Below are 18,113 nucleotides of genomic sequence, written 5' to 3' on the forward strand. Positions count from 1 at the left end.
AATATGTGTTCCATACCTGTTCATTTCTGTATAAACTCGTCAGATCTGGTTGCCAGTGCGACCTTAAGGAGCAGAGATAACGTTTGACTCTTGAGTGACTTTTCTTCAGAACTGAAAATGATAGTTAAATGTGATTTGTAATCGATTGGCAGAGGTGCAGGGTTGACGGGAAGCAGAGGGGATGATTACGACGTGCAAAAGACAAATCGGTGTTAAATTTCGTTGAGAGGGACATAGAAATAAAATGATTGAAAATAAATATGTGATTATGGATATGAGTTATCCGTGCTGAGTGCAAGATGAAGAACATATAATCAAGAAATAGTCATCGGGAGAACAAGAGGGAGGACTTATAAAAAAATGGAGAAGTCTGAAGTGTTGGGGTTGTACAGTTATGGAATTGAATACTAACTCCTGCAGGCTGTAACTTTCTGAAGAGTAACGTGAGCTGTTAGTTGATCTTTGGTTGTGCTTCATTAGAAATGCATAGAAGCATAGCACCACTCTGTTCGTATCAGAGCAAGGTAGGTGATTGAAATCAGAATCAATGAGAATATCACGGATATTCCCACAGAGAGAAAGTGCTCCTCAAAGCAGTCTCTCTTTAGTCTCGCTAATGGAAAGGATATTGCATTGTGAGCAGCAATGACAGGAGACTGCATTTAAAAAAAATCTCGTGACCTGCTGTTTCACGTGGAAGATGTGTTTCGACTTAGTAAGAAATGAGGAACGAGTTTTTGATCTTTTCAAGTATCTTGCTTTATTTATTCTTGTCTGCGGATTGCATAGTTGCGTTTTGAGACATCTGCAATAACAGTATAAATCGCACTTTGTAAACATTATTTTAGTCTCTACAGTCACAAGCCGTTCACTGCATCCCGACTACAATACATAGGGAATATTCTGTTTGCCACGTATGCTGTCTGCTTTAAAACAATTAGCTCAATTCAATCCACACTTGCAAATCTAATTTTTTTTTTCGCAATGGGAATTGTAATAAAAACACTTTGTTATTTTGTAGCTTAATCAAACATGTTTCAATGTCATCCATAAATTGCTTTATGGCAATTTATAGCAACATTTATCAAACCAATGATTCCCCATGCCTTCCGAACAGATTCAGCTTGCCTGGCCAGCCATAATTTCGTGTCTTCCGATTCCCTCTCTATTTAAGTTGCTAAGTCAAAAATGCCAGTCCTCGATAGACGCTCAGACACTCATGATTCCAGAAAGAACAGCATCAATGCCTCCAAACTCTCCTCAGCTGTCTCCTTTGAACAATGCATTATGATTTATCCACCTTCAAACATTCAAGCGTTGCCGGCAAATTTACCTTAGTGATAGTCATGACATTCAAATCTGCCCCGACTCGCGAGGTTCTAGCCGTCTGCTGGCGCTTTGCGCTGATCAGAACAGTGCAAGTAACCTATTTTATTCCTCGGTGATTTCCTTGTTTCCCATAACTGCTTCTCCAACCTGATATTACAATATTTGTTCTTGCCTCATTCTCTTCCCTGTTATACATATAAAAACATCTTTTGTACTATTAACTGGTCTACCGTCAAATCCCTCTTCTCCAGCATTTTAAAAGTTGATCTCTGCTGGAATTCAACGACTTTCTCAACCTGTGGATTAACAATCTTCTTCTGTCGATCATATGTCTTGCGTTTTGGTTTTTATGCTGTACCTGACCTCCCTTATCAGTCATGGATGTCTTTGTGTCCTCTGAACATGTTTCTTCTTCCTGAGGATGATTGGGAGATATTACTTTACTCTTATGGAGCTGGGTGATCAGACAATTTGTGAGAAGATTTGTAACTCTGGTTGATGTTATGGATGCAGTTTGTTCGCTGAGTTGGAAGGTCCGTTTTCATAAGTTTCATCACCATACTCGGTCCCTTCATGAGTGAGCAGCCGAATGAAGCACTGGTGGTATGAGTCAAGATTGGAGTGTTGATGGAAAACGACAGAAGGTCAGGCAATTTCCGAGGGGAAAGAAATTCGATGATTCAGGCAAAAGTCATTCATCAGGAATGAGGATGGGAGCCTCAGGGGTGGCACCTCCCATGAGGACAATGAACAGTTCATCAATTTCTCCAACACATTCCAACCCGAATTAAAATTCACCTCAACGATCTCTGACATATCTGTTCCCTTTCATAGACCTGGACATCTCCATCAACGATGAACAACCAATATTGACATGTTTTCCAAAGCCACAGACTTCCTCAGCCTCCTTGATTACAACTCCTCCCACACTATCTCCTGCAAAAATGCTATCCCTTATTCCCAACTGTTACGCCTCCACTGCATCTGCTCCCAGGAGGAGAACCTCCACACCAGCCACACTACCATACATCAGGACCTTTCTGAACTGACAGCCAGACTACTGCGACCACTAGGACTCATAACAGCACACAAACCAACAGCCACGCTCAGAGAACAACTCACCAGAACAAAGGACCCGATACCCAACATGAGCAAAAATAATGTAGTGTACAAAATCGCTTGCAAGGACTGCACAAAACACTACATCGGACAGACAGGAAGACAGTTAACGATCCGTATACACGAACACCAACTAGCCACGAAACGACACGACCAGCTATCCTTAGTAGCCACACACACAGACGACAAGCAACATGGATTTACTGGGACAACACTACGTTATAGGGCAAGCCAAACAGAGAACAGCCAGGGAATTCCTGGAGGCATGGCTCTCATCCACAGACTCTATCAACAAACACATCGTCCTGGACCCAATTTCCCTGTCACTACAGTGGACAGCTCGAACTGACAACCGGAAGCGGCAGACACAGGCCACTATAAATACCGGAGAAAACAGCACAGAAGCGCTTCACAGGAGGCTCTCAAGCACTGAGGATGTCACCTAGACAGGGGACGAAACGTTTGCAAGACAAATTCCCAGCTCGGCGAACAGAACCACAACAACGTTCCCTCGTCTTTATATTTCGGCTTCCTTGAAGGTGTTATTTCATAGCAGCCACGGCAGCATCATCCTCAACACGATTGGAATCAATAGCTACAGACAGAGGAAGTGAACAAAATCTGAGAACATAAGACTGGAATGTTTCAGTAATGGACAATGTTTAAACCAATGATCTTTACTATCATGGCAGTGGGTGCTACGGTGGCTCAGTAGTAAGCACTGCTGCTTCATAGCGCCAGAAACCCAGGTTCGATTCACAGCTTTAGGCGACTGTCTGTGTGGCGTTTGCACATTCTTCCCGTCTCTGGGTGCTCTGGTTTCTTCCCACAATCCAAAGATGTGCAGGTCAGGTGGATTGGCCGTTCTAATTTACCCATTGTGTTAGTTGCATTAGTCAGGGCAAATGGGGCTGAGTGGGTGAGTCTTCGTAGGCTCTATGTGGACTAGTTGAGCCAAAGGGCATATTTATACACTGTAAGGAATCTAATCTAATCTTTCAGCATAACCTGTAAACTCACCCGGGAAAGAGAACTGCGCTCTCAGTGACCATAAACTGACAGTCTCCTGGAACCGCTTTGAATTTAAAATTTTACGACAGGTTTTGGTGCCATGTCCATCATCTTCCGATTGCACAGCTCTGATTTACTCACTCAGTGACGGGGGCCCTCTCTGTTCCACAGAGGAAGAGACATCAAATCTTTCAGATAAACCATGAAGAGACTGACTGGTGAAAATGAGAAACTGTGATAGAGTAGATATTTTTTTTAAAAAAAGGTGTGAGAAAATGAAAAAAAAACTGATTTGAAGTTTGGAAATTTTCTGCACCAGATAAGCTGCTTCCAACCAGGTGGCAGAGGTGGCAATAGAGTAAGTGAAATAGTACAGAGTCATCCAGGAATGCATCAGACCATTGAGCCCACAACTCCATGTTGACTACGATCCCAAACTAACCGAGACCACGCTGCATCTACTTCACTCTTTGCATTCCAAACCGTACAAATTCATGTACGTATCGAAATGTCTGTTAAATGTTGTGAATAAAACAATTTACGATCCTTTAATATTCTTACGATTTTGAAAATTCTAGTTCCTGCAGACTGGAACGTACCTACTGTAACATTGAATATTTATACAAGCAAAGATATAAAAACAGAACAAAATACTGTATACTGGACAACTTGACATCAGATATGAGGAAAGAATGAGCCAAATGTGATAATTAGACACTTTTGGAATCATGATAAAATTCGGCTGAATCAGCTTGGATTCGAGAAAGGGAAATCATCTTTGAAAAACTTGCACAGTATGTGTTAGTTGAGGCATCCACAAATTAGAAACAGCGGGCTGTGTGGGGGGTGGGGGGCGGTGGGGGCGGGGGTGGTTTGTATTTGAATTTGCATTGTTTTTGACATGGTTTCTGACAGTTGAAAGCAAGTCCACGGATGAGGCGAAAATATACCACATGGGTTGAAAAATAGCTAATGGGGACAATACAGAGAAGAGCACTAGTTTCTGGATTTCAAGCACGTATGCATAGTTACCACATGTATAAGTATCGGGTCAAAATCAAATTGCAAGGCATCTAAATTATTCGTATGTGGGAAACAATAAGAATGCGTTTTATTTTGTATGAACGAAATCGGGTGAGTTTGGGAAATGTAGTTGACAAAAAGGTCTGCATGCGTTGATCATGAGTCACCAAAATAACACGCAATTACATGAAAATAATTGGGTCAATAAGTAGCCTAATGCCCTTCATTGAGAATTGTTTCAAAATGTAAGTATATTTAACTTATTGCAACAGTAGAGACTTGCTGAGAGCGGATTTGGTTAGAGACAGAAAGGAACATAATGTTGGTATTCACGGTAGAAAAGCAGGACGCTGACAGAACACTGGAAGCCTGGCACAATCAGAAGGTAGAGAAGTTGACGTTGAGGCTGTAGCCCTTCTTCATGCCTTGGAGTGTGTTTAGGGGGACCTGCAGATAAAAAATGTGGCGGGGTCAGCGGATAAATTGGGATAGGTGAAGACAGGTCGAGTTATGACCTGTTCGGTTAGTGAGATGAATGGATCTGGTTGGTGGCAGGGAGGAATAGAAAGAAGGGGGAGTGGCTGGAATGGGAGTCGGGCAATGGGAAGGGAGGATATTTTGAATTGGAAATCTCAATGTCGAGTCCTCATGTCTGTAGGCGGACCAGTTATAAATGAAATGTTGTTCCACCAGTTTACGGTTTGGCTCGTTATAGAAATGGAGGAGTCCATGCATGGTCATGTCGGCAAGGGAGTGAGAATTGGGAATTTAAATGGGCAGTGGCTGGGAGGTCCTGCAAGACCCTGTGGGCCCTGCTAAAAATGCTGGGCAAAACTTTCTCTAAATTGACAATAGTCTCCTCGATTTAGAGCTTACCACATCAGCAGCACATGATGCAGCAAGCTTGTTGAGAATCGAGGAAGGTGAACCTTTGTGTCACGCTGTAATTTTTTTGTGTCCTTGGATGGGGTAAAGGTTTGGTATACTGGCAGTCTTCTATTTGATTTCCGTTTGCACGGGGAGGTACCTGGCGGTTCAGGGTGGTTCGGGGATGGGGGCGGGGTGTGACTGCCACAAAACAAATACTGGCAAATGGAACAGTCCTTTTGAAAGGTAGAGAACTATGGGGAGGGAAATATGTTCTTGGTGGAGGTGTTTATATGGAATTGGCAGAAATGTTTCAAGATGTTGCGTTGAGTGCCGAGACAGCTTGTGTGGTACGTGAGGTCAAGGGGGCCACTGTGATTGTAACGTTCCGGGTGGTGGTGGTTGATAACAGTGGAACTGGGAATGGAGATGTTGGTGTAGAGTGCTGCCTGAATGACAGAAGGGGAAAACAAATTGTTCAAAGTCGGTGGACATCTCGTATCCTTCGGAGTAGAATGAGAGAATATTTGGAGCACTGTGTACAGACTTGATCTCCTTTTTAAGGAGTGATCTCCTTGCCACAGACACAGTTGATATACCATGAGGTGAGAATGAGTAAACCGAGAACTTCATCTGTTGCACTGTGACAGAAGTGATTGCGTTGAAACTCGAGGGTTGGTGAGGAACACTTATTTCCAAAGGAAACATAGTTTGGGATAGAAATTCCATCTTTTGACCAGGATCGATGGATTTGAGTTGTTGCTCCATTCACATACGTATAGTGAAATTAATTATTTGTCAGAAATACAGGCAGATCATAGTAAGCAAAAACACAACCTTCATACAGTGAATAATGCATATTGGTTGCACTGCGCAACACAAGCGGTAAATCAGATCATCATGAAGAAGATCATCTCGAGAGTTCATTTGTCAACGTAATTGGGCATTCATAAGAGTTTATACGCCTTTGTTTAGCCACAGGTCGTGAGAAAGAGTTATCGGTTTCGATTTTGCTATCTGCGCATTAATGTGCAATCCGTGTGCTACTCTGCACAGAGCGTCGTTTTATTGACAATTCCCAACATAAGCCTTAATTCTTTCCTTCTCAAGCAATAAGCCATTCCTTCCAGCTTCTGCCCTCCATCGAGAACAATATTCTGACTTCTCGGTGTTGAAATATACCTGCTTGAAACTTCACACAAAGCAATTTGCTGCCCTCCGCATTGCGAGAAAACCAAATGTGTGTACCATGTGCTATGGAGCCACGACGAACTTCGTGAAGCAGTCTGTTTCTGCAGCTTCTGCTCCATTTGCTTGACTTGTTCCAGCATTGAATACCTTTTTTGATTGTGTTAAGTGTCTCGACTGGCTGAATGGTCCCGTCCAACTCGTGCGTAAGCGACTCAAGATACTGAACGAATACTTCCTCGTCCGATTTGGAGAGGGACAATGGCCGAATGACTTGAACATGGAACCTGTTTAATAGCAAGAAATACAGAAAAACGTGACAATGCTTTAGCTTTAACAGGCTAATTTGTCCTGAATTATCTTATGAGTGAAATTGAACTAGAGTTATCAAACTGGTTAGTTTCCAATATTTGAGTAAATAGCTTGGGAAGCCTTGGGCTGAATGAAAGGTAGCCTCAATGGATGTGGCCAGCTCTCACAGATTGGTATTTCTGGACTGTGGTTTCTCACTAATTTGTTGTGTTCTCAACGGAATTGGAAACTTCAGTGAATATTTCCTCGTTGCTACTCTCTCTGAGTTTTCCCTTGTTCCAATTTTATCCCACTGGTTCAGAAAACTGTATGTGAGAGCTTGTGTATATTTTGTTCATTTATGCCCAGGAGTGAGCTGATGATACATTACTGCATTAGAACATTTCACTGACAATGGTTAGTGTATCTATTAATTTTAAAAAGTTTTCCAAATAAGTTATTCTAAATTTCTCTTTATTTGTCTCTGTTTTAACTCTCCAGTTTAATTAAATTGTGTTTACCTGAACACCAAAATTATAATCAGTGCCATTGCATCTGGAACAGACACTTGATATTTCCCTTTAAAATAAGAAAACATGAGTTTCTAAACTATTGCCTGAAATAATTTTTGAGGGGCTTCATTGTAGGTCATAACACGAGACTCCTTTTCTTCCTGTGAAATCAGCTGGGGAGACGGATGGGTCTATCCATGTTCTTGTCCAATCGTTTCAAAGGGCTGAATAACTTTCTCGTCTTCCTGTGAAGTCAGGTGTTGTGCTGAATGAAGTCTTTATATTTAACTGTGGAACGGAAAAGTGTATCACAGTCCTGTTACAGTGAACTTTACTTGCACTTTGACTGCTCAGGCTCGAATATCATCCAGGCATGTGGACTCAGACGGCTCCAAGAGCGAAGCTGTGGCAAGCTTTACTGAACATTGTGTAATCTTTCCAACTATCCCCAAATTGATCTATGTTGGGGAAGGGTATTGATGAAGTAGATGAAGATGTTTGTGCTGAGGAAGCTAGCCGATGGATTGCAGCAGAGATATTCAGGTAGTAAATGTAGATTTGCATCTACAAGGGACAGACGTCTGGCTTTGTGCTGTGATTGCGTCCAAGGAAAAGGGGTGACTTTAAACTAATTCCCATTCAGTCCAATTTTATTTTGCTCCTTGATATCAATCTCAGTCAAACACTGCCTTGATACCGGGTCAGTCACTCTTCTGTGAACTCGTGCGTTCATCTCTTCTCTTCTAATCAATGGATGATGGAGAAAAGTGTGTGTTTTTTCAAACACAGAGTAGTGAATGCCAGAACTTCGCTTTTCCAGAATGTTAGGGGAGCGAGATCGCTGAAGTTATTAATGGTGGTCAGACATGGATCTTGATCATGCACAGAGTTGACAGCTCTGAAAAATTAATCTTTTAGGCCACTTTGGGACAGAGAGCAGCTCATTCATGACATATTGAAGAGCAAGACAGACGAGGGGGTCATGCGGGGAAACGTTCCATTTCTAATATTGTAATGTTCTCTTATTGAAAGGCGAGTGACAGTTATTTTTCTGGAAGTTCTTTTTATGAAAAATGCAGTCATTGAGACCAGAGGATGTTGTCAGTTAAGGCATGGGGGCTACATTCAAAGTGAATCTTTGACGACAACACGACAAACAAAGGAAGCATGTTGCAAACAGTGTATGACAGTCTACAAGGATTGGATGTTCTCCTTCTTTTCTAAGTACTAGATTACAGAAGTAAGTAGTCTTGAACTGCTCCTCCCTAGCATTTTCAAAAGGTTGAATGGAGCAGACGAACAAGGGACTGAGGATCAAGAGTATGTCATTTGACAGCTTGAACCTACACCGCCATGCAAGAAGACTGTGGTTCGTCAGGTTGTGGTCTCACGTCCACATTCTTGCCTGTGTTATATTATCGGTTACTCACTTCATTGTAAAATATTTAATTATTTCAGCTTTCACTAAATTTAAATGGAGAGGCACCGCAAACGTCAGGGGCAGAGCATTCCATTTTAAAGTCCCTTTTAGACTTTCTCCTCATCCCTCTTCTAGTGCAAGAAAGATATACCGCACAGAACAGGTCCTTTCGTCGAGCTGGTTCATACCAACCAGATATCTCAATCTAATCAAGTCTCATATCTCAGCATTTGACCCACATCACTCTAAATCCTTTCTGTTCATGTACCCACCCATTTGCCATTCAAAGATTGTAATTGAACGAGCTTACACCACTTCCACTCACAGCTCACTTCCTACATGCACCAATCTCTGGGTGAAACAGGTGCCTTAATATCCCTCTAAAATGTTGGCTCTGTCACCATAAACCTTTGCGCTCTCTGTTTGGAATCCCATAACCTGGCAATAATACCTTGGCTAATTATACTTTCCATCCAACTTATGAATTTGAAAAGCTCTATTATATTTTTCTTTACCTTCCGAAGTTCCAGGGTTAACAAGCCCCAGCCAGCCCAACCTCTGCCTCCAGATCACACGCTCCAACCCTTGAAACTTCTTTGGTAATTTTTTTTTCTGTATCGTCTCAGGTTTAACAATATCCTTGCTGTACCAGATTGAATCCAACTAAGCACAGTATTGTAATTGTGGCATCACCAATAACCTGCACAGTCTCAAAATGACATCTGCTATGAAGTGAAATCCAGGTACTGTACCTTTAAGAGAGGCCAAATGCTGTTTTGTGCTGAGACCCAGTCATACACCTATTTGACAGCCTAATCGTGTAGTGGAAGTTTGGAAATATGCAGCATTTGGATGCGAAACAGTTACCTGAGTTTGTTGCTGTTTTGACAACAATTCGAAGTAAACCAAGTGGTTTAACTTACACCTCAGGATGCTACAATCCAAGCGACTTTGAATTCATTGTTTTTGCCAAACTCGAAAAAATGGTCAATCCATTATTTGGGGTGCAAAAGCAATAGGCATTTTGAAAGTCAGAGAGATTATCTGCCATCGAGAGAACAATTATCTTCGAGAGAAACTGCCATTCAAAAACACTCAGTCAAAGGTACCTTTCTCAAATCAACAATTCTTCTGTGAAAGACAGAAGTCTCTCCAGTGAGTTCTTCACCGGAATGGAGACAAATACAGACGATGACAGCTGCTGTCTGGTTGTGAAAGTATTTTGATTTAAATTTCATGACATTTTAATTGGAACAATACATAATTATAGGTTTGGGTGCAGCTGATAAGCAGTTAAGAGAAAGGGAGCTTAGCGTTGTAAATAGCTTTTGGTTAATGTTCACGTTAAGAGTTATGTAATAATTTAAGATAACATACTTCAAGTATTGGAATTTACGAGTTCTCTGTCACTCGTACTTGAGCAGATTACCAGGCAGGGTGAGCTTTTCTGCGTGTTTGCTTTAATTATAACTCCTGCACTCAATGCACTGACCAATGAATGCAATCAGGATAAATGTCTCCTTCACTATCTTATTTTGCTCTCACTCCACTTACCTGAAACTATGATCCTGCACCTGTCTCATGGTTCAACAATTCTCCCTGGGGTCCATCGTTAATTTTATAAGACCTGCCCTGCTTCACATTGTCAAAATGCAACACCTCGCATTTATCTTAACTAAACTGCTTCTGCAACTCCTTAGCACATTGGCCCATCTGATTGACATTTCATTCTATTCTGAGATGACATTCTTCACTGTCCGCTACACAACCTTTTCCTTATGTCATCCAAAAACCAATTAACCATGGACGTATTCACATTCAAATCTTTTATCTCAAGCAATGAAAATCCGTTGCGTCAACACTAATATTTGCGACTCACTGCTGGTAGTAAACTTCCTGTCTGAAAATCAAGCCTCGACCACCAGACTCTGGCTCCTACCGTCAATCAAATTTTGTAGTCAATTCGTCAGCTCATCCTGGATCCAGTTGTGTTCTCACCCTATTAATCTGTCTTCCATGCCAAGCCTTATCGAACGCCTTGCTGAAGTCCTCATGGACAAGGTCTACCATACTGCCTTCATCAATCGGCTTAGTCACCTCGTCAGATGATAAGCAAATTAGTCGGGCATGATTTCCTAAACGCAAAGCTAATTGACTATCACTAATAAGGCATGGCTTTTGCAAATCCCTGAGGATTCCCTCCAAGAACATATCCAATAGCGCACTTATCAACAGATTCCTCGGTTTTGGGATCACTCTTTCCTTTTCTCGGCCCACAGATGCTGTGGACATTCATGGAACCAGGTTCGTGAGCAGCAAACATTATCGTTCGCAGACTGGGTTGGCTCAGTTTTAGGAAGAATTCAGGCTGGTTTATTTCATCTGCTAAATTAACAGGGCTATGATCAAAACAGAGTAGACTCAGAAATTAAGCAGTTTCGATATTGAAAATCAGCGCATCAATACTGCAAGACACACATGCAGCCACGCACGCATATGTTTTCACACACACACACACACACACACACAAACACACACTCACACACACACATTATTCTTCCCCCAAAAGTATTGTATTCACATAAGCAACTAACCGGATCCCAACCTGGAACAGACAGAATTGATTGAATAACAAATGCATCTTCAGAGTGGTAAAGATGACTGAGGAGTTTTCAGCGTGCACCCATTACTGGAAGATGAAACATGGACAGAAATGCAATATTAGGCAGTTCCTTCTCAGGCAGATTTCAATTCACCCTATTCCTGTTTAATCACACAATAGTGTTATTCGATCCCAAACTCGATCATGTGACCTCTCCATGAACGTTACCCGACTTGTACTGCATCACATTCCCTGCTGTATGCAGGTGCGTCATTGCTGTGATCATACACAGCGCCATTTCCACAAGCAATAAATGGTCCCATTTGTTTATGTTTCGTGCTTACGTAATTAAAAACTAAAATAATTATTTTTTTCACAACATATGCATTAAAATATGTTTCTTTCTCTTATATTGCATCTCCACATGTATTCTCCATACAAGAGGAAATATCAACCAGGTATGCAGCAGCTACGCTCTCCTCAAAATGTTATATTCCCAATAAGAAAACGCTGCATTATCAGGTCGAAACTGCTAACCCTTCATAACAGTATACATTTGTCGCAAGAGTGAGAAAGGAGAAAGCTATTTGAAAGGTTTTGAAAACAATTGTGATTTTAGTTCCAGTTTTGGAAATCCAATCGACACACAATGTATCATTTGTCGTCTCAGCATTAGTCAGGACAGAGGCATAAAATATCCCATGTTCATACCTGAAAACCCTTGTATGAAATATAATTGTTCCATTGACCTTGCAAAAACTGTCGCTGAGTCTTCGAACTAACTTGATGTGATTCCTGCACCAGGATATGCAAAGTCTTGTGAATTCTCCCTCCATTTCCTTAAATTGATGTTGTTTCATCCTTTCCCCCAACAAACATCCAATGGTTTGGCAAGTTTCTTTTTTACATGAAGGTTTGTTCACTGCCCTCTCCATTGAATCCTATTGTGTATCCCTTTGCAGACACTCTGGCAGCTGACATCTTTTTTAAAATGTTTATCCTGGTGTATCCGCAAATCTAGCTCCTGTCCATTGAGTCCATTCATCCAAATCATTTAACTCGATTGTAAATTTTTGATGAACTCAAACCGATTCCAGATGAATTCCATTAGTTGCAGCTTTCCAACTTAAAAGAAGTAATTACCGCTACACTGTCTTTCCTGATATTTAACAAGCGCTTTCTGTTTCATTTAAATGGCCAGAAAGAATGTGTGGCTTCATCATGTTCAGTGCAATTTACCCAATGGTCTGAATACTTAATTCTGTGATTGATTCACACCTTCGAGGGTTAGAATGGTGTTTTCCATTTTAGAGAAATGATCCCAACTGTCTGAATGTAGTCTTCGTCTACCTCTGTAGTAGCATTGAGCATTTGAGTGAATGAACAACACATGTGATAGGAGCAGCAGTTGGCCATTTGGTCCCTTGAGCCTGCTGCCCAGTTTGGAAAGATCAAACCCTGAACACCTCTTTCCAGACTGTTCCAAGAAACACTGATTTATTTGCCCATCATCTTAGCCTTGAATACCACAAATGTTGGGCTGGTAATGTGGACACGTGGTCAGCACTGCTTCCCCACAGTATCAGGAACCTGGGTTTGATTCCAGCTTTGGGAGGGTGTCTGTGTGGAGTTTGCACATTGTTCCCGTGTCAGCATGGACTTCCTTCTTTGTTGCAATGAAGTGAAGGTTGGGTGAGATGGCCATTATGATTGCCTGAAGCGTTCATGGAATGTTTTTTTTATGCTGGGTCGCTTTGCCAGGCGAAATGTGGGGTAAAAGGGAGGTGAGGCTGGATGGAATGCTCTTTGGAGGGTCGGTGTCAACTAGAAGGACCAAATGGCTTGCTTCTATTCTGTATGGACTCTACCGTTTTATGACGCTCTCATAACAGCTCCTTGGGAGTGTGAACACGACAGCATTACCTTAAGGAAAAATGAGTATCCAGATCTCAATCTTAAATGGGAGACACTTACGTTGAAAATATCTTATTCTCCACGTTAAAGAAATGCGGGTACATGAAATAGGAAGAAATGTAGATCCTGTTCCGTGTCGTATTTATCAAACTCATCCTCCTTTGATATCTTGGAGAGGCATTTCCGGTATCTTAAAGTCTCAGAAAGTGAGATATTGAAGCATTTTGAGGTGATTTGGACAAACGGGTTTGCTGCAAGATCGAGGGTGACATGTCACATCACAATGCTCCTGCCTCCACATTCTTCGCTTGGATCGCTTTGTTCACAAAAAAAAGCAAGTCCATCTCTGTGGTGAGTGTGTGTGTGTGTGTGTGTGTGTGTGTGTGTGTGTGTGTGTGTGTGTGTGTGTATGTGTGTATGTGTGTGCACGCTCGCATGTGTGTTTTTGCTGAAAGGCAGGTCACAGAGGATTGTCAAGGAGGGTTGATTTTTGGATTGGAAGCCTGTGACCAGCGGCGTTCCATTCGCTTTATTACTGAATCAACTTCTGCCTGCCCTTGATATCAACGTATTAGATGTGAAATGTAGAAGGCATGCTGAGAACGTTTAAGCATAAGACTAGTATTGGTTGTATACAGGACATTGAAGAAGGCTATATAAGACTAAAAAGAGACCTTGATCAATTCGATCAATTAATCATAGGATTTCTTTGTATTGAAACTTTGTTCCAAATCGTATTTGCCAACCAGATATCCCAGATTAATCTAGTTTGGCCCATATTCCTCGAAAACTGTCCTATGCATATACCGAACAAATACCTTTGAAACTATATAATTAAACGAGCCTCCACCACTTCATCTGGCACCTCATTTCATTCACACACGAACCCCTTAGATCTTTGTTTAAATCTTTCCAATCTCAACATAAATCTGTGCACTCGAATTTTGGTCTCCACTGCTCAGGGGGAAAGACCTTGATGATTCACCCTTTCCATGCCCCTCATGATTTTAGAAAAAGCTACAAGTGAAAGTGAGATTTCAATCAACACAAATGGTTATGCTCTCAGTCATCCCGGGTTTAAGATCTGAAATTCAGTCCTGACACTTCTTCCTTCTACATGAAGTCACAATGCTAAAATAACTTTAGTCAACTTATTCAGACATAAAAAGATAAATCGCTGTGGCATTTGCGTGTAAAACGTTGTGCTCAGAATTACGGACATGGCCATCACTCAGCAATAGCAACTGAAACGGTAATATTATTCCCTGTGAGCATGTTTATGAACATGTTAGACTTGTATCCAGACCCTCTTGTACATAGCTAGGTACACTGCCTCGCAGGTCATGAACTGTAATCGAAGACAGCGATCTGGTTCAGAGACTACGCACGACACATGACCGAAACCTGTACAGATTTTAGATTACATATGATATGGAGTCATTGAAATTTGGTTCCCTTTAGTGAACTACACAGATGATAATTTACATTGTTAAACAGATATAAGGTATTTGTCTCAAATTTTGGATGCTGAGTGCGTATACTGTGCAATTTAGACAAACTATGAATAGCTGTAATTGTTTCGTTATGATTTACAGCTTCGGTGGCAATTACCTACACATTGCAAATGAGGATAGCAATCCTTCAGGCACACTCTACACTGTGAATGATCTCAAATACATATTATTACTAACGACCAGAGACGAACAAAGAGCATATTTTCACATCCTAAAATACCGATCACGACTTGCAGCCTCTAACGAATGACTCCCCTCTTCCGAACAAGCTTCAATGACACAAATCAGCTGGTCACTTACTAGCCTGACCTCCCCGTTGCGTGGGTCTCCAATCAACCACTCTCCTCCTGCCGCCTACACAAGGCAAACAAAGCTGAAGGTCTTCTGAAATTCAAGACCTCTGTGTGCCAGCCTTCTTGAGAGTGATGGGTCTCTTAAAATTGAAGGGGAAAAGTGAGGGACAGTAATATCATTCAATGGACTGAGGAGTGGCAGAAGCGGTTGATTTTGGATGATTTCACGGTGTATGATAGAATTCGTGGATGAAGTGAATAGGCAGTTTGACACGTGCAGCGTTTTCTGCACGGATTTCAGTATGGACTTTGAAAATTTCACATGGTCGGCTGCTCTGCATTTCAGATTGCGTGGACTCCTGGAGGGCCAAGTAAATCTGTTTCGCAACTACCTTGATTGTACGAAGCAGAGGGTAATAGGGTGCGTATGATTGGTGGATGGATGGCCGCTGATGAGTTCAGTAACTCAGGGATCGGTGCTGCGTGCGTTACACTTTATATTCATAGAATCATAGAATCATACAGTGTGGAAATAAACCATTGGGCCCAACAGGTGCACACACACCACCGAGGATAACCCCTATCGTATTACTCTGCTTCCCCGGGCCTATTCAACAAACCAATGCGCTACTGCAATTAGCATTTCCTATGACCCATCTAACCTGCACATCTTTGGACTGTGGAGGGAACTGTTCACGCAGAGAAATCTCACGCAGACACGGGGAGAAGGCGGAATTGCCACACGGACTGTCGCCCGAAGCTCGAATCAAACACAAGTCCCTAGTGCTACCAGGCAGCAGTGGTAATCATTGAGCGACTGTACTGCTCTATTAGGTAAAAACAATGAGTGCAGATGCTGGAAACCAGATTCTGGGTTAGTGGTGCTGGAAGAGCACAGCAGTTCAGGCATCATCCAAGTTGGATGCTGCCTTGCTGTGCTGTACTGTTCTATTGTTCAGTATGTCAATGATTTCGATGATAATGTACAAAGCACTATTAGTAAGTTTTCAGCTGACGCTACAATTAGCGTTATCGTGAACAGTGAGAAACGTTATCAGAAATTGCAGAAGACGTTGATCAGCTGGTGATTGGGAAGAGAAATTACAAGCAGATTTTATTTTCAATGTATATGAGGTCTTGCATTTTGAACTGTGAAGTCAAGGTAGGTGATTCATGTTGACTGATAGAGATTTAAGGAGTGTATTAGAGCATGGAGACCATGGCGTTCAAGTGCACAGTTCTCTGAAATTGGAGTCACATGAGGCAAGGTCATGATGAAGGCGTTTGTCACACTGGTCTTCATCAGAGAGCGCATTGAGCATAGAAGTTGTCAAGTTATGTTGCAGATTACACGACGTTGCCGAGACCAACCTTAGAGTATTGTGTTTAGCTTTGTTCAACTTTGTATAGGAATCATGTATTAAACTGGAAATCGTGCAGGGGAAATTAACAACAATGTTGTCAGAACTCAACGGTTTGAGTTATGAAGACATGTTGGACTTATTAGGACTTCTTTCATTCTAGTGTAGGAGACCGAGGAGAGATATCAATGAAGTGGAGAAGATCTTGATAGAGGTGGTACGAAAAAACAATCAGTCTTTTTCCCAGGATTGGGGAATCGATAAATAGACGGAACCAGTTGAAGTTTAAACGGGAAAGAATAAAAGGGGATCTCAGGCACAAGATTTTTACACAGAGGGTGTCACGCATACAGAATGAGCTGCCAGTGGAATTGGTTGAGGCGGGAGTATTATCATCATTTGAAAGGCATTTTGGATAAATGAATGTATTGGAAGAATGATAAGGATTTGGGACATTTGGAGCCAAATAAAGTCAGAGTAGACGGGTCTTTTGGTCGGCTTGAAGTAGTTTGGGCCAAAGGTCCTGTCTCCATGTTAAAGAATTATGTATTTCTCTCATTATTGCTTATTGGTTAATCAAGCAAGGAAATGATTTAACTTAAAAGCCAGAACATGAGTAACGTTGTAGATCAAAGAGGTATAGGTGATCAGGCATAATTCTCTAAAGTTGAGTCAGATGTAAATATGTTGAATACCGTGACGTTGAGCTGGCTTGCTTTCACTACTAGGCCATTTGTGTTTAGAATTTGGAATGGATTGTAGACAATGTATAGTGCATTGATGAGGCCGATTCGTTTCAACTGTGCCTCGTTCTGGTCGACCAGTTATGGGAAGGATACAATTAATCTACAGAGTTTGAAAGAGATTTACAAAATTATTGCCAGGCATGGACGGGTGGCATTCTACAAATAGGCTAAGTAGGCTGGGACATTATTCCTAGAGAGTAGGAGGTTGCACTTATCGAACACAATGAAATCATGCTGAGCATAGATAAGGTCAATGACAAGTATATTTTCCAGAGAATGAAGGTTTCAAGAATATCAGGAATAATCTTGTCATGATGAGAGTCGAAAGATAAAATAATAAAAATATACGACGGGCTTTTTCTGTTTTTGTGCGTGGAATGAACCTCCAAAGGAAGTGAGGAATAAGAATATAGTTGCACTATTCAAATGACATTATGATAAGTACATGAACAACAGAAAGTTGTGAAAAAATATTGGACAAACGCAGGCAGGGGAGATTAGTTTAGTTTGTGATAAAGTACCACTTGGTCTGAACGGTCTTCTTCGGGACTGTATAACTCTATGCTTGCTTCTTTGTCAATTGTATACATGTACGTCCTCCTGCCTGTGTTTGCGTCAATTTCTCGGTGTGCATAAATGTCTCAGTGTGTCCCTCTCTGTGTGTTGATGACTGTGTATGGATTATGTGGTTAAAATCAACTAGGTTCAATCTCTCTACCGCCCTCCCCCACTCCAACTTCCTGCCCTCACAATCCAGAGCCATCCACGCCCTCTGCTCCAATCCCGACCTCACCATCAAACTAGCAGATAAAGGGGGTGCAGTGGTAATCTGGCACACAGACCTCTTCACCACTGAAGCCTGACGCCAACTCGAGGACACCTCCTCCTCCTGCCGCCTCGACCATGACCACACCGCATCGCCA

Source organism: Chiloscyllium punctatum, chromosome 43, assembly GCF_047496795.1.
Source record: "Chiloscyllium punctatum isolate Juve2018m chromosome 43, sChiPun1.3, whole genome shotgun sequence".
In the NCBI taxonomy this organism is placed as follows: domain Eukaryota; kingdom Metazoa; phylum Chordata; class Chondrichthyes; order Orectolobiformes; family Hemiscylliidae; genus Chiloscyllium; species Chiloscyllium punctatum.